General features: G+C 41.9%; 1 long non-coding RNA gene across 7 annotated transcripts in view; it reads right to left on the bottom strand.

The window, feature by feature from the left end:
- Nucleotides 1–22926, bottom strand: part of LOC116082619 — a 214574-nt gene that overhangs the window by 53104 nt on the left and 138544 nt on the right. The window lies entirely within an intron of this gene.

Raw genomic sequence — 22926 nt, 5'->3', positions numbered from 1 at the left:
GAGTATTATAAAAGTTGTTTGATATAAAACAACAATCAATTGAACAGTTTTATGTAGATGCTTGTCTATAGCAATACTAAAAATATGTACGTTTTTCTCAATATAATTTTAAATAACACCAAATATATTAACTGTATATTTTAAAATAATACATCACTACTAGGTTTTTTTTTAATGAACATAAATAGATAAAGTCTCTGTTTGTTTGTTTTGTTTTCAGTAGAGCTTAAAATCTTAGCTCTTACTATGGTACAAGCCCAAAGTAAGAACAATTTTTAGACACTGGAGTTCATTGTAATAAGGCTGTACTTCAATGACCCTCACATCACCAAAGGATTTTACCTCCATAGTAGCTAAGCTAAGCGTTGACAGTTCTGTTGAGCCAAGGAATGAACTGTAGGCATGATTTTGGATACAAATTTCCTGCTATGGTCAAAGTTATTTGACTTGAGTGATTGTCTTCTTTATTTCTTTGCTTTCTTATCACTGCGCCATCCCAAAATTTTACATAATGTCTTTTCCCCATCAGACAACCATGTTAAACTATCATTCTTATGTTTGAATGATCAGAAAACAAATTCAGTCAATATCCATGCTACAGTGCCATCAGTCACTCCTCTGTGTTATAAGACTAAAGCTATTTTTCAATATTTTTGTTTCTTTTTGTTTTGTTGACATGTAGTCTCACCATGTAGACCAGGTTGTCCTCAAACCTGTAATCCTCCTGCCTTAGCCTCTCAGGTGCAGGGATTCCAGGTGTGTACTAGAACAGCTGACCTATTTCTGAATTCTTGTATGTATACTGGTATGACACACGCACGCACACACACACACACACACCTTTGTGTGTGTGTGTGTGTGTGTGTGTGTGTGTGTGTGTGTGTGTGTGTGTGTTAACAGCACAATTCTGGGAGGAATCTCAACAACTCATCTACCTAGCTATAAATCATTACCAAAGCCCTGAGCACAGGAAGGTCATCATGGCTGGTATCCTGCCTGATCCCATAGCACACAGGAATAACTATAATCTGCCACTCAGTCACACATCACAACATCATGGCTGATGTAGAAAAATGAGGTCACTAGAGATCAAGATCTTGTCTGACAGACTTGGGGAGGCCTGCCAACACAAATGAGGCACCCGGTGTTCAGGAGTTGCAAATATATGTTTAATAATTAAGGAAGGGGCAGCTCCTTAACTAGTTACAAAAGCAGTATTAGTTACCAAAGCACCACAATCCTGAATGTCTCATGAATCTAAGAGCAGAATCCATCTATTTTTTTGCCATAGTCACTTCCTATCCTTTGGATGCAGAGACATAGACACAAAGTCTAGAGAAATAACATGCTGCGATCCTGATACAAGGATATAATATTTAAGACCTAGAGTCTCCTAGATATGAAGCCTGGTAGGCTTGTACAAATACTCCACCCCTCCTCTGCCATCCACCCTGGACTCTTTGCTTTTCTGTCCACAAGCAGGATAATGAGCACTGGTCTCGGAGAGCCATTCTCTGGTCCTGGAATTCACAGAAGGCAACTACTAACTGGGGAAGTACAGTGGACTCATTTGTATGTCCTTTATACTTCAACAAGCAAAGCACTTGCATAACTTATTTCACTCTGAGTGTTTGAAGGGTCTCTACCCCCTACCCCAGGATTATCTCTGAATTGAGCCAGGATCATCTCTGTTGAGCATATAGTAGGAGAGAAGTTATGCAATGTGCCTTGTAACAGCAATAAAACCAAAGAGGCACCAAATGATGCTAGTGAAAGACAAGTGTCCCAGCCTCACAGTTTGCCATTACATTTTAGGTACAGATCTATCCATGATGCTCAAAAAGGACCACATGTTTTCAGTAGAATAAGTACATTCCATCATTACAGGATGCATGTGCCTATGTATGCATATCTATGTGTTGTCTTTGAAAAATTACTGGGTCTTGGGACTTAGGTAAGTTTTAAATTTCATTATATCTTTTTTTTAAAAAAATTAGCCTTTTTAAAATTATACTACCTAGTAGTATTGAACCAGAGTTGACAAAATGGAGCTTTCAGGATCAATCTGGTTATCATCTGCTTTAGCCGATGAGCTAAGAACGATTTCTACATTTTAAAAGAGTTTCAAGAAAAACCCAGAGGACAAATAGTGTTCTGTGAAAATGAAAATTACATGAAATTCAAAATGTAGTGTAGAAACCCAAAACTTTTCTTGGTCCAGAACCACATGCATTTACAATAGATTGCCTGTGGCTACTTCATGCTGAATCAGGAAAATTGACTGGCAGGATTGACAGGGACTACGTGGCTGGCAAAACCTGAAATATCCATCAAGCTTCGACCCCTTATAGAGAAAGTCAGCCTGGCTCTAGACAAGCTCATCATCTGCATATCCTCTGACAAATTTGCACTTCAGGGGGCAGGGCAATGACTCTGGTTGTGTTTAATTACAACGGAGAGTGCAGTTCCTAATCTGGAGACAAAATCTCACGTAAACATGCCATCTCAAACTCAGTATGCATCGAAGGACTACCTTGAACTTTTGTGCTAGGATTGCAGGCATGTGTCCCTGTGTTCACTTTAAGTGATGCTAGGCCTCTAACTCAGGGTTTGTGCATGCTAGGCAAGCGCTCTACCCAATTCTCTCAAATTCTCTTTTCTAGATTCCGTATTTAAGATTCTATCTACTCATTTAAAATGTATTTGTAATTATCCAGTCCTTTGTGTTCACTGACAGAACAGTGAACGTTTCAAGCCACTGAACCTACCCGGTGACTCTGCTCTGGTTCTGTTCCTTAGCCTTTAAAGAAGAATCTTGGTCAAAGTCTATTGCAGAACATTTTCTTCCCCTGCATTTCTGTGCTGTCTGATGTTCTTAAGCTTCCGAAGGCTACAATGTACTTTACAAAGAAAGTATGTGTTAGAGAAGCTCCTTCAGACAGGAGGAGGTCTGCTGCCATTTGGCATGGCTTCAATGCTAGTGAATGAGATACATAAAACATAGCACCTTTAGCAGATACACACCAAACAAGGTTATGTATGGAAGGGCTGACAAGCACACGGGTCAGAGACTCTCAGGGACAGAACTCTGTTTTGTCTGGGGCAATGCTTTCATACTGGCTAATTCAGTGTGTGCAGCCCTTTATAAGGCACAACTATAGCAAAGAATTAACTATATGTTATTTCATTATTCATCCTGCAAATACCAACACCTCAGCCCCTGCCATACAGTGAGTTCCTTGCAATCACTGACTTGTTCATATCTCTATCTTGAATACCTATTTAAAAAAAAAACAAAAACAGCCAGGCGGTGGTGGCCTTTTAGTCCCAGCGCTTGGGAGGCAGAGGCAGGTAGATTTCTGAGTTCGAGGCCAGCCTGGTCTACAGAGTGAGTTCTCTACACAGAGAAACCCTGTCTTGAAAAAAAAAAAAAACAACAAAACAACAACAACAAAAAAAACAAAAACCACACACACACACACACACATACACACACACACACACACACACACACACACACAAAACCAAAAAACAAAACAAGAAAAACCCTTCATGAACCTTTTCATGAGGTCAGGAAAAAATGCAACCCAGACAGAGCAAATGCCAGCATCTCCATGCTCCATATTTTAACACAATCTCTTTGAGGCTTTTGTCCTTTGTCACCTTGGGGAGTGCTACAGACTGGGGATCATTAAAAGTGCTGATGGGACAAAAATAAATTCACACATGCAATCACTTGGCCCTTGGCTCCACTAAACATTGTAAATACTTTAATTATTCAGGGAAACTCCCAAAGAAATGGCTCCCTTTATGCAACAGGAAATTGTCACTATGTTTGAATACATCAATTACCAAAACTTCCTCCTCAACACTGAACCCAAACTTTCCTGCAGATGCTGCTAAGATGCTGCTCAGTTCTTAGTAGCAATATTTTATAAATGGAGAAGAAGTGGCCATACAGCCCCACAGGAGCCATCATAAATCTGTCAATTAACAATTTTTGGGAAAGCATTGATAAGCTCAGTAAGAAGATTTACCTCTCCCTAATCCCACCCAAAGTATTAAAAATAGCATCCATTTAGGAGTTTGTAAATTAGTTTATTAAAAATATGCTCAAAATTAATAACCTTATAATATAAATGTGCATTAGGAAAATGTAGAGGAAAAGTCCACTGTCAAATGGATTCTGTAGTTTGCAGACTGCGATGACTTATATATGCTTGGCCTAGGGAGTGGCACTATTAGGAAGTGTGGCCTTTTTTGAGTAGGTGTATCACTGTGGGCATAGGCTTTAATACCCTCATCCTAGCTGCCTGGAAGCCAGTCTTTTCCTGTTTGCCTTCAGAACAAGAGGTGGAACTCTCAGATTCTCCCGACCATGCCTGCTTGGATGCCGCCAGGTTCCCTTGATGAACCTCTCCAAACCTGTAAGTCAGCCCAACTTCAATGTTGTCCTTATAAGAGTTGCCTTGGTTATGGTGTCTGTTCACAACAGTAAAACCCTAACTAAGACACAGACTATGCCACAACAGGGTATACTTACAACCCAATCTCATTTATTCTTGTATAACATTAAGATGTAAGATGTGTATGATGAAGAATAGCTACTATCCACCTCTACCTCTCCAATCCTGGAGCTCTTCTAGAGTTTATCATTTAGAACAGGAGTGGCTATATGCCACTTTTAAGGTGATGTATTTAACAAGGGGCTATGAGTGTATACATAGAAAATCTCCAAAACTGCAGTAAAAATGCAACAAATTAAGAAAGATCCAGGATACAATACTAATATACAAAGTTTTTTTTTTACATACCTATAGCAAAATATATGAAATAAGTATATAAAAAGCAATCCATCTTACAGTAGCAAATAAACAAAAATGAAAGAAGCAAGGAAAGCACACACACACAAATAAATAAATGCAGGCACACAAAAATGGATCAACCCAAAGAGAAAGAGATAGACATCCCATGTTAAGTGAGAAGAATGAATTTTGCTGCTAAGTTAATCCAATCTACAGACTGAATCCATTCCCCATCGAATCTTGTTAGTATTTTTAACAGAATTTGAAAAGAATTCTAAAATTTGTTTGGAAACAGAAAACAATCTCAAAAAAGTCAAAACCAACCTGAACATAAAGCACAAATAGGGAACAGTATATTTGAATTCAGTCAATTATAAAACTGTAACAATCAAAATATCACAAGAAGGGTACAAAAACAGACATGTGGGTCAAGGGAAAAGAAAAGTGACCTACAAGTAAACGTACACATCTTCAGTCTGTTGATTTCTGTTTCTTTGGTAGGTTGGTTGGTTGGCTGGCTGGCTGGTTGGTTGGTTAGCTGGTTGGATAGTTTGATAACAAATCTCTGCTAGCATCATACTTACTATGTAGCCCAAGCTGACCTCAAACTCATGACAATCCTCCTATCTCAGCCTCCCTAAGTATTGAGATTACAGGGAGGTACCCCCATTGCTGACAAGTCTACTGAAATTAACAAGAGTAAAGATCTCTCACTAGTTGAGAAAGGACAACAGACAGCATTCTCAATAAACAGGAAAGTTGTTAGACAGGGAATAAAACTAGACTTCTATTTCTTGCCTCTTACCAGTTATAAAAATAATTTCAAAATGGATTAAAGACTTAAATGTAAGACGCAAAACCATAAGATTTAAGAGAAATCCCCAAGTTATTATACTGATTGTTCTTTGATACCATCACCAAAAAAATCCACAAAAAGAAGAATCAAATATGGACAAAAAAGATTGTCATACCAAAAACACAAAGGAGACTACCATCAGAATAAAGAGACATTCTATAAAATGAAAAAAAAATGTTTGCAAACTATACATCTGATAATGGGGGGAGGACCAGAATATATAAAGAATATCAAAGACACAGTGGCAAATGACAAATACTCCAATTTATAATTACATTAAGAAATCCACATCTTGCCCAAGGAAACACACAAATGGCCAACAGGACATGAAAAAATTTCTACTATCACTAAAGATCAGGAAATTTCAATCAAAGGCACACTGAAACGATTTGACCTTATCCTACTAATTATTGTCAGAAAAACAAACGATAAAGGCTGACAAGAATGTTCAGGAAAAGATTCTGTCCCTGCACAATGTTGGTAGGAATGTAAACTAGCACAGACATTATGGAAAACAGATTGGAGGCTTCGCAAAATACTAAAAATAGAAAGACTGTATGTTCCAATAGTCTTACGCCTGGGTACGTGTCCAAAGGAAATGCAAGCAGCATGTGGAACATACATCTGCTTTCCCATGTTTATTGCAGTGCTATATTTACAATAGCCAGAGATAGAAAAGCCTACGTGTCCATCACACGATGAAGAAATTGTGGTGGGCATGCTCAATGTGATACTATTCAACCGTAACAACAGAAAATCCCACAAAACTGAAAGCCTGCTTCTTGTGACAATGTGGATGAAAGTAGAGGACTTTGGTCATTGTGGCAGGTGACAGAACCAGACACACAGAGCCAAGTGCCATAGGAGCATCACTCATAGGCAGAATTGGAAAGGTTGATCTCAGATATTTAGAGTACAATGTCACACTGGAGGATGCAGTGGGGAGGAGAAGAGAAAGAGGCTGGGCAGTGGGTACCAGACTATAGTTAGAAGGAGTAAACTTTTCTTTTGCCATGGTATAGCAGAAAGAGTACAGATAATAACAATAAAACAACAATAATGTAACACTATACTGTATATTTCCAAACCCTAGAAAAAATATTTTAAATGTTAATTCCATAAAAAATGATTAATGAGACCACTGAGATGTCTCATCAAGTAAAGATGTCACCAAACCTGACATGGATACCTACATGCCTAGTGGCATACACACATGCATATAACACACAAGATAAACAAATGGGAAAATTAAGAAGAAACAATGCATGATTTATTTCCTGTTTGACACATTATAATGCATTTATACGTATTTATGCACTATGTGGCACACCCTTTAATATGTGCTTTTTAATATATTAGTCTCTTAGAAGTTTTCTGAAAGTAACTGAGTAGAACTCTTCTACTAGCCATTTGGTCCTAGGGATGGCAAGAGGGTGACCAGAAGAGGTCTGTGCTGCATGAAGAGCAGCCTACATGGTTCTACAGCCTACAGTACTCACCAGCTATACCCTGTCTAAGCTGTTATGTAAGAAAGGGGCTATTTCCAATTAAATATTAAGGTTTAGTTGTTACAGCATCTATAGTCATTCTAACTAAGCAGTCCACCCTTCCTTTCCTTTACTGGATAAGAAGACTGACACTCACATGGTCAACTCATTGTAACAAGGAAGTGTTGCTGGAAATGTATAGATGGCTATCAGTTTCTTAGACAGTTTCCAGAGTCTATGATCTTTCCAGAAGGCCCAACTACTGGCGTGCCAAGGGCTCAAGGGCTCAGAGTCCAGAAAGAAGATTCAGGGCAAAAATACCCTGAGAAGAACAAAGCATTCTAATGGCAGTTGTACTGTCCAGGTTCTGTCTCCTGGTCAGCTCAGTCCATCTGGAACTACATTTTCAGTGGCCACAGGCATCTCTAAATATTCTGAAAGCTTTCTTATTGCATTCAGTATTAAGGAAAAGTAGGTCTTTTTTCTTTTTTTCTTTTTGTTTGCGGGTGTACATGTTCATATATGTGTATGACACGTGTCCCTATGTGTTTGTGGAGGCCACAGGTTACAATCGGGTGGGTTCCTCAATTTCTTTCTATCTTATTTATTTGGATAGAGTCTCTCATTGAATCTAGAGTTCATTGGTTTGATTAAATTGGCTTGCCAGCAAGCCATAAGAGTTCCACCTCCCAGGTGGTGGTGGCAGCGCACGCCTTTAGTCCCAGTACTTGGGAGGCAGAGGCAGGCAGATTTCTGAGTTTGAGGCTAGCCTGGTCTACAAAGTTGAGTTCCAGGGCAGCCAGGGCTATTCAGAGAAACCCTGTCTTGGAAAAAAAAAAAAGTTCCGCCTCCCAAGCCTTAGTTCTTCATGCTTACACAGTAAAGCAAGCATTTTACTAACCTAGCTACTACCCAACCCCCTCATTACTGCGAAATGGCTGAAAAGGCCACCCCCACCTCATTTGTGTTGTCTGTTCAGTCATTATCAGCACCACCCACAACCAGCCATAGCTGGCCTGCTTCAGAGAAGCTCAAGAACTTATCAGAAATAACTACTTGATTTGACAGTAAGGGCAGAGGTGCAGAAAGGGACACTTCAGAAAACCCTTCACTTTTCCACTTCAAATTAGTCATCTTCTAGCACTAATGAGAGTCTGAGGATATCACAAAATAATGACTTTCTTGGGCAATTCCAAATGGGGGAGCGGGGAGGGGGACAGAATATTCTAAAATGTGAACTTGATAAAGAACATTTTTTCTTCTTCTAAACAGAGTCTCACTCTGTAGCCCTGGCTGTCCTGGAACTCTCTCTATAGACCAGGCTGGCCTCAAGCTCAGAGCTCCAACTGCTTCTGTCTCCCAAGTGCTAGGATTAAAGGCGTGTGCCACGTGTCTGGCTTTTGTTCAAGAGCTTTAAAATATTGCTTAAAGAAGGCAACTTCCTAGAGAAAAGCTAGTCACATTCTGGGAACATCTGTGTAGCCTGTCAGTTTAGATGATACAGTCAGCCTTGAGAGACGTGGGTGAACATAATGTAATGCTGCTTTCAGGCCCAGGTGGGTTTCTGAAGGGTCCAGGACCAGCTGGCTCTCCACTGATCACTGCCTCTACTATCAGCCCAGCTTGATCAGCCTGCCCCTCTGTCATATCTCTACATTTCCCAGAAGTCTGAAAGGGTAAACAGGGCTACTCATTGGTAGGACTCCAGTGTTTAACAGAGTCTCAGGATGTGTTCATGTACACTGAATTGAGTCAAATGAGTAAATGAGTTATACCTGTAAAACAGAATGAAAAAGAGAAATCCTAACTCCAAGGCAATGAATGATTGCACTATGTTTAGGTGCATAGGTAATTATGGAATCCTCAGTATGTGCCAGCAATGTACAATCCAGGGTTAAAGCTCAGGAAAATCTTGTAATTAAAGAGCAATGATTATCTGCATTTCGTAACAAAGCAGGGTAGAAAGAGGGACAAAGAAGTGGTCTATCATCTGTCCTTCGAGCATGTCTCCTAGAGTCAATATGGCAGACAAAACCCTGTCAGACCTGAACCTTGTTTCTTCTATGGGCATGAGAGCCACTGAACTAGATGAAAGGCAAGGTGGCTGAAGGCTGGCTTCCCTCACACCTCTCTGGCCGAAGTGCGGTGCGTGGCCCAGAACAGTCCATGGTAATACCTTGTAAAACCACAAGCAAGGAAAGCAAGGGCCCTGGCCCAGAGGAAACACATTAATACTTTCTGAAAGGTAACCACTGCCTTTCTAAATGTCAGAGGAGGCCCACTTGTACATTAATTAAGAAGAGCTGTCAATGGTTCTGGAAACTTGCCATCAAAGCCACCTGTGACTCTCTTCTTGAGTAGAAAAGGTAACCATCGGATCAGGACGACCTTTATCAGATGACTCACTTTCGGAAGTGCTGGGGATGCTGTCAACTTGAGGTTGTAAAACAGAAACTGAATGAACAAACCGGCTGCTACCTTGCTGTCCTACTTGCTACAAGTCTTGGGAGAGGTTCAGTACATACAAGCCTGGCATGAACTGAGAGGAGATAAAATTTGAAGAGCCCTCCTGGTTCGTATCCTAGAGATTTCATGCATGGCAATACATTGGAGGAATGATGTCCTAACACTGCACACCAGTGGTATCACTAAAATTTGTTTGGGTGTGTAGACAAATGTTTGTAATCCAGACACTTGGGGGAAAGGATCGAGAGTTCAACACTAGCACAACCCTGTCTGAGGGGGAGAAAAAAAAAAAATCAACTCATGTTCCTGCCATGGAAACACCAACTTGAGACAGGACACACAAGGCATACAGGAGTCACATACTGGGAAGCTGGGTGAACAATGTCAGATGTCCAATGACATCTTCCCTGCTTCAGTGTGTGCTTAGGACATTAGGTCAGAAGAACTATAGCCCCTCTTTGCCTTCCTGTCAAACTACTCAGCAGTCAAAAGCGATCCTTGCTGCCCAGCCTTGAAAATGGTGATGATTTTCTAAAACCATGTCTTATTACACTAGGGTTCTTGCTAGAGTCTACGTTGAATGTCAAAACCTTGTAAGTTAGAAAGACTGAAGAGCAGCATGCTCACCAGGATAGCACACACATATTTTTAATTCAAATGAAGGATCACCCCTCTGCCTTTAGTCACTTCAAGGTCTGATGACAGAAACTATACTGGATGGTAGTTTGCCCAGTAACCTTTAAATAAATCTGCATCCTTCCCATTCACATAAGCATACAGTTAGACCAGCACTGCCACTGAATTTACCAAATGTTTGGAGATTCTGTAGTGTGCTTCTCAAAGTCTCATGTTGTACTGTTATTTTCTCAAAAGTAAGTTTTTAAAAATCCCAGAGCTCCAGGGAGAGGTCCATTTAACGACAACTGTGTTTTTAATGACTTCACAATAAGATGAGCTTGGTTGTTCACTCGCTATTTCTCCTACGGAGGCAACTTATCTGGAGGATTGTGGGGGTCTAAAAAGGGAGCTACAAGCAAGCCCTCTTTTCTGGCTTCTCTGTCTTCATGAAGGACATATAGAGCAGACTGTTTAAGGAAGTGAATATATTAAAGGGTAGAGACACTTTGCTATGTGGCGCTAAAATAACTACTAATCTCCAAATTTCTGAATACCTTGTCATTTACCAAACTGAAGAGGCAAATATTAGTTTTTCATTGAAAAGTTGACTTCTCAAAATCTTTTCTTACCTTTAGGTCCCAAATGTGGCTTTTATCTACTGAAATAAGAGGATATCTAATATTTCATGCTTTTAGTCTGGACAGTAGCATGAATGTCCATGACTAGCTTGATAATGTTGCAAGTGACATAGTGGCAGCAGGAATTCATGCTAGTTCAAACATCTATCGGTAATGCCTGGGAATATAGAGCCAGTTCAAACATATACTGGTAATACCTGGGAATATATAGCCAGTTCAAACATCTATTGGTAATGTCTGGAGATATATGGCCATTAATTCTGGGGGATAATAGCTTGTCAACATTTGCCACTTTGCAAAAAACTACTAGGAGAGCTTAAACACCCAAATGAATACTTGTAGAAAAGAGTGATGCCTCATCTTACTTACCTACTGGTTCCTAGTGAGGTCTACTGTGAACTTTAGGGCCCAACCCACAGTGAAGCCCACCCATCAAAGACTCATTGGAAGAAGCAATGACACAATGAACGAGCATTCCTGAAGCACAGTCTGTTCTTGATTCCTTGATTCCTGGGCTACCATTATAACCGCCTGTAGAGTCAATGCTCACAGTCTGCTCATTAGAGAGACCATGCAAGGAAGATCCCAGAAAGCTGAAACAGAACTCACAACTAGGAACTGTGAGGCTGATAGACATTCTGGAATGTTGCAAGGAATGGCATAGGCCGTTCTAGACAGCATGAGCCCTGAAAGGGGCAAAGACCTGGAAGAACAGCTGAGAGCTCTTTTGGTAGTTAACTCAATGACCATCCAGGGCAGGAGGCTCATGAGGTCTTTGTCAAGCACATCTATAAAGGAAAGCATGTCACATTGTAGCAGGAGGGTACAATGGTCAACCTCTGCAATAGTTCACGGCTTGTAGAAAACCCTCATTCAGAGACATTGCTTCTACTCACATGCCTCTCTTTTTAAAACTAGCTTGTCTATATAATGAGTTCATCTAAAGGAAATAGTACAGTGACTGCGGGGCTCCTTGAGGAGAGTTTCAAGTTCAAGGCTCCCTTCGGTTACACATCAGGTGCTAGGCCAGCCAGAACTACCAGTAAGAACCACTCACACACACAAAAGGAAAGCAATTTTTGCAGAAACTCTAGTCTCATGTGTCATGGTCATTAAACATCGTGGGATGCTCGAGCTGGTGAGATGGTTCAGAGGTAAAAGGGCTATTCTGCACAACCTGAGTTCATCGTCACATTTAAAAAGCTGGATGCCATGATTCTGGTCTGTAGTCCCAGCCCAAGCACAGTTAAGGAGAGATCAAGGCAGAAACAGAAGAATGGAAGTTTGTTCAACACAGCGGCAGAAATAACAGGAGAGACCTGACCTTAAAAACAGGACAGAAGGAGGAAAATAGTGACAAATTGTCATCTGACATCTACTTGAACTGTGCTACACACAGGTACCTGTTTGCACACACCAAACACACACCCACACCCACCCACACACACACACACACATACATACACAGAGGAAGTACCTAAAAACATAATAACTTTTTAAAATCCCAAGATGAACCACAGCCATTCACTAATTTTTGGGCTGAAGATCCAAAGCTCTGAATGAATCATAGTTCCTTAGCACAGCAAATTATAGCTTATTCATTTCTCTGGGGAGACTGAATGATACAGAGTTAGAAACAACGTTTTTAAAGTCCAACAATTGCAAGGCTTCTGAGAAACAGAAAAGGAGCTGGCATCCCTGAACCAGCATGGATTGCCCACTGCCTCTGTATAAAAATACCTGGGGATGGGTCAGATGTGAGGAAGTAGTTAATGGAACCAAAAGATGTGAGCATCCCTCCACTAAGCATGTTTGTACAGTAAGTGTATACAGGAAAACATTTGAGAAAGAGAGGGGTACATACATACATACATACATACATACATACATATGTACACACATGTAACCCAGATGCTGATGATTCCCTAAATCTGAGCATTGCTTATATTAGAAAGTATCAAAAAGTAAAAGCTTCCATTGCCTCACACCTTCCGATCACTTCTCCCAGAAATCTATATTAAGAAGAAACGCAGGCTTTTCTTAGAATTTCTCCATGTGAAGATAAACATGAATAGGTACTATATGGACCTGTCTTATTTCTATATAAGATAGGCCAATTCAAGAAAAACAGAACTGCAACCTGTCTTTTTCAGTCAGTGAATATACCCAAAAACATACCCAGAGCTTACTGTATTTGTAATTTTTATTTATATTGCAGTCTGAAACAATGTCATACTGAGAAAATAAGTTAAAACATACAGAGAATTCCTATATAGCCTGAGGCTTTTTAAATTTTGGTATCTTATTTATATTACTATCACAGTATAATTGAATTTTATGTACAAATTAGTCCTACTTGCTAATTAGGAGTCTTCATTTAAATTCTTCAATAATAACTTTTTCAAGTACAGACTCTGACCCAAGTCACAAATCATACTTAGCTGATGAGACTCTTAACCTGTTTTTTTTTTTTTTAATTTGTTTAGCTTGAAGACAGTGTTATGTAATATAACTTAGTCTATGTAGCCTAGGTTATAAACTCATGTCAATCTTTCTGCTTTGACTTTCCAAGTGCTGGTATTTCAAGCATATGTTATCATGCTTGGGTTCTTGGTTACTCTTGTACATGCATATGTATGTAGGAACAAGTCTGTACATATCTGGAAATCATATGGCAACCTTGGCCTTCATACCTATGGTGCCTTCTCTCCTTTTGGTTGAGACAGGGTCTCTCATAGAAGTCTAGGCCAGCTAGAAGACTTTCAGGGATCTTCAACCTCCCATCCTGCCATCACTGGGTTTGTCGACATGTGCCACCACACCCAGCCTTTTCACATGGGATCAAGGGCTTGAACTCGTCCTCATGCATATGAGAAAGGCCTTTCACTGACTGAGCCATCCCCAGCCTCTTTAGTCTCCTTAGTATGAAATTTCATCAATCATTCTTTATCGACTTGTAGAAGAATGATTTGGTAGAATGTCTCTCAATTTGGGTTGGTCTCAGAATTATCTCTTGTTATGTTCAGGGAATATAAGACAATCACAGAAGTCACGGCCTACTCCAGTGCTAGGGCAGGCAGAGCATACTGGGATCCTTGGACCAAAATATAAGACTCAAGAGCTCAAAACACTGGGGAAAGAGCAAACCACAGGCTACAGAAGCCAACTTTAAGAGCATACAACCAAGAAAAATCTGGGTAACAATGTAGTTTTATTCATGGATTGTGACCAATGTAGCAAGAATCTACAAGTCCATGCTCTCATAGATAAGTGGCATTTTTTTTTTAACTTCTTCAGGATTCTGACGTATACTGAAGACCAGTTGAGAGATCAGGCTAGTCTACTGAACAACTAACTATTCAGTACATGTCAGAATCCTGAAGAAGTAAGCTTTAATATCAGTGAAGGAATGCCTCAGCTGCAGAATGGATGAGCTTGCCAGTGAGCATGAGGGCAGTGTGAGAGTATCTAACTAACCTAACTATTGGGTTCTTGGACTTTCTGTAGCAAGACAGGACCACAACCCATAAGCCACTCTAATAAATGTGTGTGTGTGTGTGTGTGTGTGTGTGTGTGTGTGTTTGTGTGTATGTATGTGTATATGCATGTTCATTCTATCAACTCTGGTCCTCTATACTAATACAACACTTCATCATTTCCATGAGGCTATATTGGACAAGAGGTATTGATAGAAGTTAGGAAGAAGATATGAGGTAGCATTGGCAGAGATCTGAGCTCATAAGTTTCCCATAAGAAGAAATATTGAATGGGGCTTGTGAGATGGTTTTCTGGAGGATGGAGCTTGTGGCCTAGCCTGAAGACCTGAGTTTCCAGGAATCTCCATAGTGGTAGGAAAGAACTGAGTCCTACAAGGTATGTTCTGACCATCATATATGCTTCCATACATCCTTACACACACACACACACACACACACACACACACACACACACACACACACACACACAGAGGCACGCACGCACGCACGCACACACACATGCATGAGTGTAACATAAATATTTCTTTTTTAAAGGAGAATGAGAAACATTAGATATTCTCATGCTGGACCCTTGACCCCACCATGAAGACAAAAGAAGACAGACATCCATAACGTAAGAAGACGCCATCACCAGAAAAGGAACTGCTAATACCTTGTCCTTGAAGTTCTCAGTATCAGTAATTCTGAGAAAATTTTACGCTGAAGCCAAGGATAGGAATTTGTCATGGCAATGAGCAGAGGCCAAGACCGAGTGTCTCCATAAACCAAACGAGGGGCCAGACTCTTTTTTCTGCTTTGAATTTCCCTCTTTATACATAGGTGCCAAATCTATGCAGGTATTTGCTTCCAATTATACATATGTATGCTTCTTTAATGAGAATGGCCCCCATAGGCTCATATTCAAATGCTAAGTCATCAGGGAATAGCACTATATGAGGAGACTTAGATTAGAGATATGGTGGCCTTATTGGGGGAGTGTGTCATTGGAGGTGTGCTTTGAGGTTTCAAACGCCCAAGACAGACCCAGTATCTCTCTCTTCCTGCTGCACACAGATTAGAATGTACAAGTCTCAGTCCCTTCTCCAGAACCTTGTCTTTTTTTGTGTTGCCGTGATCATGGTCTAACCTATGAAACTTAAGAATACCTTGTTTACAGTGTCTCTTCAGAGAACACTAAGATGATATGATTGTCCACATCACTGCAAATACAAAACCAAAGATATTTTACTTAAAAAAAAAAAAAAGCCATAGAGCTTGTTTCTCTTTCTTCTTGTAAAGTTAGAGTTGTTGAGGCAAAGTCTCAGGCAGCCCAGGCTAGCCTTAAATTCACAATGTAATTGAAGGTAGTCCTGAACCTCTGATCTTCCCACTCCTACTTCCCAAGAGCTGGGATGACCAGTGTGTACGGTGCCGAGTTAACATTTTATTCTTGCACCTTAATGTATCTGCAGTACTTGCAAATAAGATGGGACTTGGAAATCGGTTCTGCAGACACTATCACAGTATAGTATTTGAGATACATACATGCATGGAATTGATCCATACAAGAAGAAAGTTATAGGCATAGGCCACGGGAGCCTATATATATGTAAGCCATGGGAGAACAGCTAGAGAAATGCGCTGCAAGCTGAGGAATGTCTAGAGCTTCCAATAGTCATCAAAAGCCCATGGAAAAAGGGCAGGCTCTTCCCATGGATCCCATGGATCATAAGGACATTGCCATATCAGCCTTGCGGCCTCCATGGCTACCGGAATGCATCCCAGAGGATTTGAGCAATCTAGCATGTTCCAGATTATTAAGTAGCCTCAACCCTGGCTAGTTTTATGTCAACTTGACATGAGTTAGTCATTTGCAAAGAGGGAATCTCAACTGAGAAAATACCTCCAGCAGATCGGCCTGTGGGAAAGGGTTTTGCGCTTTTTTTTCTTGATTGATGAATGATGTGGGAGGCTCAGCTCATCGTGAGTGGTGCCACCCCTAGGCTGTTGGTCCTAACTACCGTTAAGAAAGCAGGCTGTGTAATCCAGGGGGAGTAAGCAGCTTTCCTCAATGGCATCTGCATCAGTTCCTGCCTCCAGGTTCCTACTCTGACTTCCCCGGATGATGGCTACAAGCTGTAAACTGAAATAAACCCTTTCCTCTCCAAGTTCCTTTTGGTCATGGTGTTTTATCACAGCAATGAAAACGCTAACTAAGACACACTCCAATGAATCTTCCCACATCATGGAATACAGAAAGACTAAGGCTATGAAGCCATGTAGAAAAACTACCACACCGGCAAAAGTGAGTTTTGCATGCAACTGGTCATCAATTTGAGCATATTGAAGCAGCCCAGGTCACAATATGAACTGTAGAAAGTAAAATTATTTCAGCTTTACAGTGACATGAAATCTTCTTGACATGCCAGATGAGGAAGGAGAGTGCACTCAAGAGATATTTCAAAGGAGGCTACTACGGGCTGAGTGTTTATGTCCTCATAAAATTCCTATGTTGAACCCCTAATCTCCAAGGTGGCGGCTCATGGAGATGGGACCTTTGAGAAAGGAATGTCATGAAACTAGAACCCAGTCACTACAATAAGCATCCTTAGAAAAGACATGCCAGCAAGCAGCCTCACCTCATCCCCCAAGTGAGAACTGGAAGACAGCTGGCCATAAACCAAATAGTAGGCCCTTGCCACACACTAGTGCTGTCAGCACACCGTTAGGGATGCTCAGCCTCCAGAACCAGGAGAAATCAACTTCTGTTGTTCCACAACCATGAAGCCCAGAGCCACACTTCCTTATAGCAGGCCAAATGCACCAAGACAGGAACAAAAGGGGAAAAGAGAGAAAGAAGAACTGAGCAAACCCTTCTTGCTCTGTGAATATTGAAAAGTGAAGGGGAACAGGAAGTTCTTGTGTCTGATGGGGGCCCCATATAGGTCTAAAGGGTCACAGGAAGTACTTCAGTCAGCCTTCACAGAGGAAAGCCCCTCAAGAAGCACCTGCCCGATGCTTCCCCCCAGGTCAGCCTCATTTCCCCTCTCAGCTTTTGCCCTTGGTCTATTTTGACAAGGCTATTTCCAGTCTATGCCCTCTCATACTCCTGCAGACACAAGAAGCCTGCCTACCCTGGGGGAAGCGATCAATGTAATGGAAAACCCAAAGACGTACCACCACGTGTAACAGGCTATGGAGGCTGTCTATGAGCCCCCACCTCACCCCCTGACTGCCCTCCAGCCTGTAGGCTGAAACATAATAGGCTACAACTAGGAAACAGGACTTCCTGGCACAAGTTGCAAGAAGGAGTAGATGCTATAGAGAAAGTGGGGGGTGGGGGAGATGCAGGGAGTTATGGGGTAGGTGGGGAGGGTGGCAATACTCTGAGTCTCCAAATGACCGACTGGAATCTGGCTTCCAGCTCAGGTGACTAAAGGAAATAAGAGACTGGCGCTACAGACTCTCACTAGGGCTCATCAAGGGAAGATTCACGGGGCTGTCTTAGAATAGTGAGAAAGGACAAGGCAAGAATTGAATATGGGAGAGAGTAAGAAAGGAAACAGTGGGACAGGAGGAGCAGTAACTAAAGCAGATATACCACCTCAGAATGGAAAGCAAAATAGCAGGAGCCCAGGGCCCTTCTGGGCATCATGCCTGACAGGAGGGAGATGAAGCTTAGGGCTAGCATGGAACACAGAGGCCCTGTGAACAAGATGCAGCTAGCTGTTACTGAGACCATGCTGCTAGGGTAAAGAAGTACTTCAGTAGTGACACCATCCAGGTAGAGGTAAATAGAAGCTTCTAGTCTTTTGAATACCCATGTCTGGCCACCTGGCTTACAGTCCTTCAGAGCCGTGCATGGTCTTTGGCTTCGTTTGAGCCACTGTCTCCTTTGTAATGAACATCCACAGGTACAATAGCCAAAACATTCCTGAATAGGCAGCGTAAGTATGAATAGTTGAGATTAGACATGCATCGTGCTTGGGACATGAAAAATAATACAGCTGAGCTAGTCCCCTAATTCAGCAAGCAATGTCCCTAATATTAGCTTCCTCGCCACCAATGTTTCTAGAACCAGATACTCCTCCACCAGCACCCTTACAGCAACATGGAAAGCAACTCCTTAGCAGATACGATACTGTGTGCTGTGAGGTCTCCTAGCATGCGTCAGCAGAAGGGACTGAGGGAGTGATACAGCAGACACACATTTGAAGGAGTGACCAGAGTCCTAGACGAATTATCATCACGGCTTGAAAGTAAGGTGTTGTATGGCTTACAAGGTGTAAGACCAGAGCAAAGCCAAAGCTCTCTCTCTATAGTCCTAGCAGCCTGATGCTGTAAAAACAGCAGTGGTCATGACAGACCAAGCTATAATGATGATGAGGCAAGTATCATCAATCAGTGGGGGTTTTGTGTTGGGTAAACATCAAAGCGCAGGGGCACAGCCAGATTAAGGACAATAACTTACCATGATTCAACTTGGTCTCCTTGTTGCAAAACTTGGATTGGAAAGGGGAGCTTTTGTGTCCTCAGCAGTCTAAGTGCACTCAGCTTGTGGCCTGAGGTGGATGTCAGCCAGCTGATTCAGACAATTGAATACATTGTGTCTACCCAGTGTCTCAATTGATAGTTAGATACATTGTGTCTACCCTGTGTGTCAATTTGGCTGGGCCAAGAGCTACTAAGGGAACTGGTTAAAGGCATTTCTGTTTCCAGACAAGGGAGGAAGAGTGAGTCCAGTAAGTAGCTTGCATCAGTATGACTGGGCATCATCCAGCCCACTGAGGACTAGGACTCAAGGATGCCTAGAAAGCTGAATAAGGAAGCAGGTAAAGTGAGTTAATTCCATCTCTGCCTGGGTGCTTGAGCTGAGACAATCTTTCATAATTCTGTCTATGCACACCACCAGCTTCTCTAGTCTCCAGGAATAGATAGCAGACTATTAAAACTTCACAAGCTCTGTGATAACCTCCATCAATGCTTTATGAAAAATAAATCCTTCTGCAAATAGACATAGATATAGAGATACATGTCTATCTTTCATTTCACATTGGTTCTATTGTTCCAGAGAATCCTGACTAATATATCTAGCTTCTCACTCCCCCCAACCCCCAAGAAAAGGTTTTTCTGTGTAGCCCTAGCTGTCCTGAAACTCACTCTGTAGACCAGGCTGGTCTCAAATTCAGAGAGAGATCCTCCTTCTTCTGCCTCCTAAATGCTGGGACTAAAGGCATGAGCCACCAACAACTAGAAATATTTTAATGATAGAGATAGTAAATTATCCATAGCTAGCACCTCAACCTGCTATAGCACCTGACTTGTCACAGAAGAGTTGACAGGGACAAGGAGGGAACTGGAGCATCCTGCCATAATTCCAAAAAGATACTAATAGACAGGATAGGAGCTAAGGCCATGTGTTCAAGGGAAGTCACACAAATCCCAAGCCCAGCTCTGTATAGTCAGATTCACATCCCACAAAAGTACTGTGGAGAGAATGCTGCTCATCTTCAGAAGAAATGAGCTGGTAAGGAGAGGGGTAAGTGGAGGCAGAAAGGGGGTCAGAAGACGTGAGAGGATAGGAAAGGAGGGGAAACACAGCTGGGGAAGAAGGCAGAAGGCATCATTAGACACATCTAGAAACAGAAGCTCTGTGTTGTCATGTGAAAGCCACCACAACTAGCAACCTCAGGCCATGCAATCACCCCCAGACTCTAGCCATGGTCTTCTGAATTCTCTAGGCATGGGAACAAGAGCTCTTCCTCCAGGACCACAGGCACCCTGCACAGTGGCACGCTGCGGCATCTCAGTAAAAAAGTAAACACTTGTGCAATAAAAGAAAGCAGACAGGATGGAAAGAACTTTATGAACTGTGAAGTCCTAAGCAGATGGCAGGGCGTGCTCTGCTTCTGGATGCAGGCAGGGTAGCCCTTGTTCGGAAGGGGTAGACTTCAGTAGCATCTTTTGCTTTGAAGACCAAAGTCAGGAGGCTGCCATGCAATCGACACTAGAGTCCCTAACTATGTCCTTTAAGCCTGTGTTGATGCCAAAGGGTCAAGTTAGTGAGAGAAGATCTAGAGCCTTCTACTAAATATGTATTGTCCTGGAAGAAAGGCAGAGGGCCAAGAAAAAAAAAAAAAGAGTGCCACTTCTGCAAGGCATATCAAAGCCTGCAGATACAGTAGGAACCCCTGCAAATTCCACAGCTGGGCTGTGGAATTATTATTTAACTTTGATAATAATTCTTGGTTTAGTTATAGCTGGGATGCATGTTTCTCTGGGTGTCCAGTTGCTAGAGTAACACTCACAAATGCTCTTGTCTTTAGAGGCAAGACCAGCTGCTGCTCCCGCTTCAACGGAACCCATCATGATGGTCATCACCAAAGAAAGCATGTGACCAGGCATAATCAGAGACAGACGTCATCAGAAGAGATACAATTAAGTACATTTTTCCCTTAGATGTACAAACCCCTCCTCTTCATTTGCTTTCATGATTTGACATTCATTGAACTCCGCCTTTAGTACTAAAAATATACTCTAGGTCAAAGGCAATGCATCAAAACCTCGGTATGAAACCACAAGAAACCATAATAGACGAATGGGCCAATATTGGAGGTGGTTTGAAAAGACGTTGCTGTCACGGGTAGAGTGCAATGAGCCAGAGGTTCTTTTTACTACTGTGAAAACTGACTACAGGAAACAACCTTTCAACATGTACCTTGTGGCTAATGAGTAGTGTTGGCTTGTGTCTATAGGCAGGAAGGCAGAAGCCCACATATGCCCTATCATTAAAGCCAATGGAGGCCAGTAAGGGCAGAGTCTGGCAAAGAACTAAGAATAACAGACATGGAAAGAGACGCTAGGGAGGAACCCAAAAGGGCAAGGGGAGAGTCAACACATAAATGTCATCAGTATCTTTTGTCTATTTTCTATACAACACCCTTAGTTCTGATAGTTTATTAATAAAGGGGATTCATTTTAGCTCATGGTTCTAGATGCTAGGAAATACAAGACCAGATAATTTGATCTAGTAAGCTTCTGGAGAGTATCTTAGGGCAGCCAGGGAAGTGAGTACATCCACAAGAAACAGATGGGGGAAATCAAGAGGCATAAAAGTTAACCCACTGTATTTTTTTTAAAGGTTTATTTGTTTATTATATGTAAGTACACTGTAGCTGTCTTCAGATGCACCAGAAGGGGACATCAGATCTCATTACGGATGGTTGTGAGCTACCATGTGGTTGCTGGGATTTGAACTCAGGGCCTTCGGAAGAGCAATCAGTGCTCTTAACGGCTGAGCCATCTCTCCAGCCCCCGAACCCACTGTATTTTAAAGGGGCAGGGTAGCTATTCATGATTGCTTCTCGTGTCCCTAGGGTGCTGTCTTTAATACTGTATATCACAGACTTGATATTCCAACTCCTGAACTCTTAAGGGATATACTCATCCAAAGCATGAACTCCTCCTGTTGAATGTCCAAAGTGGTACCAGGATGAGCAAGGTAAGGAGCCAGACTGGCTAGAGATCAGAAAGAGTCTCAATGAATAAGCCTCCCCGTTTCCAGCTATTTCACCCTGCCAGATGTTTTAATCCTTGTACTGTCTATACCCAAGTGGGCACTGGTTTATTTTGCAGGTGAGAAAGGAAAGATTGAGTGGGACACAAAGGGTAGAAAAGGATAGCTGTCCTGCTAGCGAAGGCAGGGGATGGGCAGAGAGGCTTCTGGTATTACATCAGTATTTGTTACACAAACATAACCACATGGATGAGTGCTAATATGGAGCTCATACAGAGCACACCTCTGCTCCAGGACTGTGAGCCTTACTTAGAACCTCAGCATCCACTCTGGCTACTGTGTGTAGCAACTGAATTCGAAGAAACTTCCTTGCCTTTCAGCAGCAGGAGAGGATTGGCCAGGCCTCTCCTCTGTTCATAGAAGGTAAACCATGAGGCTTATTTCTACTGCCATAGTAGCAGAGGCCAGCTCCTCAGCTCTCAGTTTCTCTGCCTTGATGATTGGACACCCTCTGCCCTTCTGCCATCTGGGAACAGGTCAGCAGGGACGATGGACAAAAAAAAAAAAAAAAAAAAAAAAAAAAAAGGCTAGTACCATGCTATGTATGTATGAATGTCTATCCCACGCCATGCCTGCTGCCATTAGAGTCATTCATCAGTTCAGATTTCCACATCCACTGAGAGGCCTGGTCATGGACCAGGGACTCTGTAAGCAGTAGGGAAAACAAGACTACTTTAACTCTGATAAATCTTTCTGGTAATAACTGAGTGGCCAGAGGAGAGACAGAAGTTACACCCAACTACAGAAGCCACAGTGTGACGGTCCATTCCTGCTGCGGTACGGTTCAGAGAGCAGTCAGTTCTACTCAAGACATGAGATTCACAAACTATTTCTCCAAGAGACTTGCTGCTAAGGAAAAGGCATAGCCAACATCAGACCAAATCTTTTGAACAGCCTGGCATACAAAAGAGACCCTACACGCTCTCATTGATCAGCTGTGAGGCAGTAATCAAGAAAAAGCCCTGTTCGGGGGCAAATCAGATGGGACACTCTTCTTGCTATCT

The sequence above is a fragment of the Mastomys coucha genome, unplaced genomic scaffold (genome assembly GCF_008632895.1).
Source record: "Mastomys coucha isolate ucsf_1 unplaced genomic scaffold, UCSF_Mcou_1 pScaffold7, whole genome shotgun sequence".
Taxonomy (NCBI): Eukaryota; Metazoa; Chordata; class Mammalia; order Rodentia; family Muridae; genus Mastomys; species Mastomys coucha.
The sequence above is the reverse complement of the archived record's forward strand: the minus strand, read 5'-3'. Positions and strand labels throughout refer to the sequence as shown.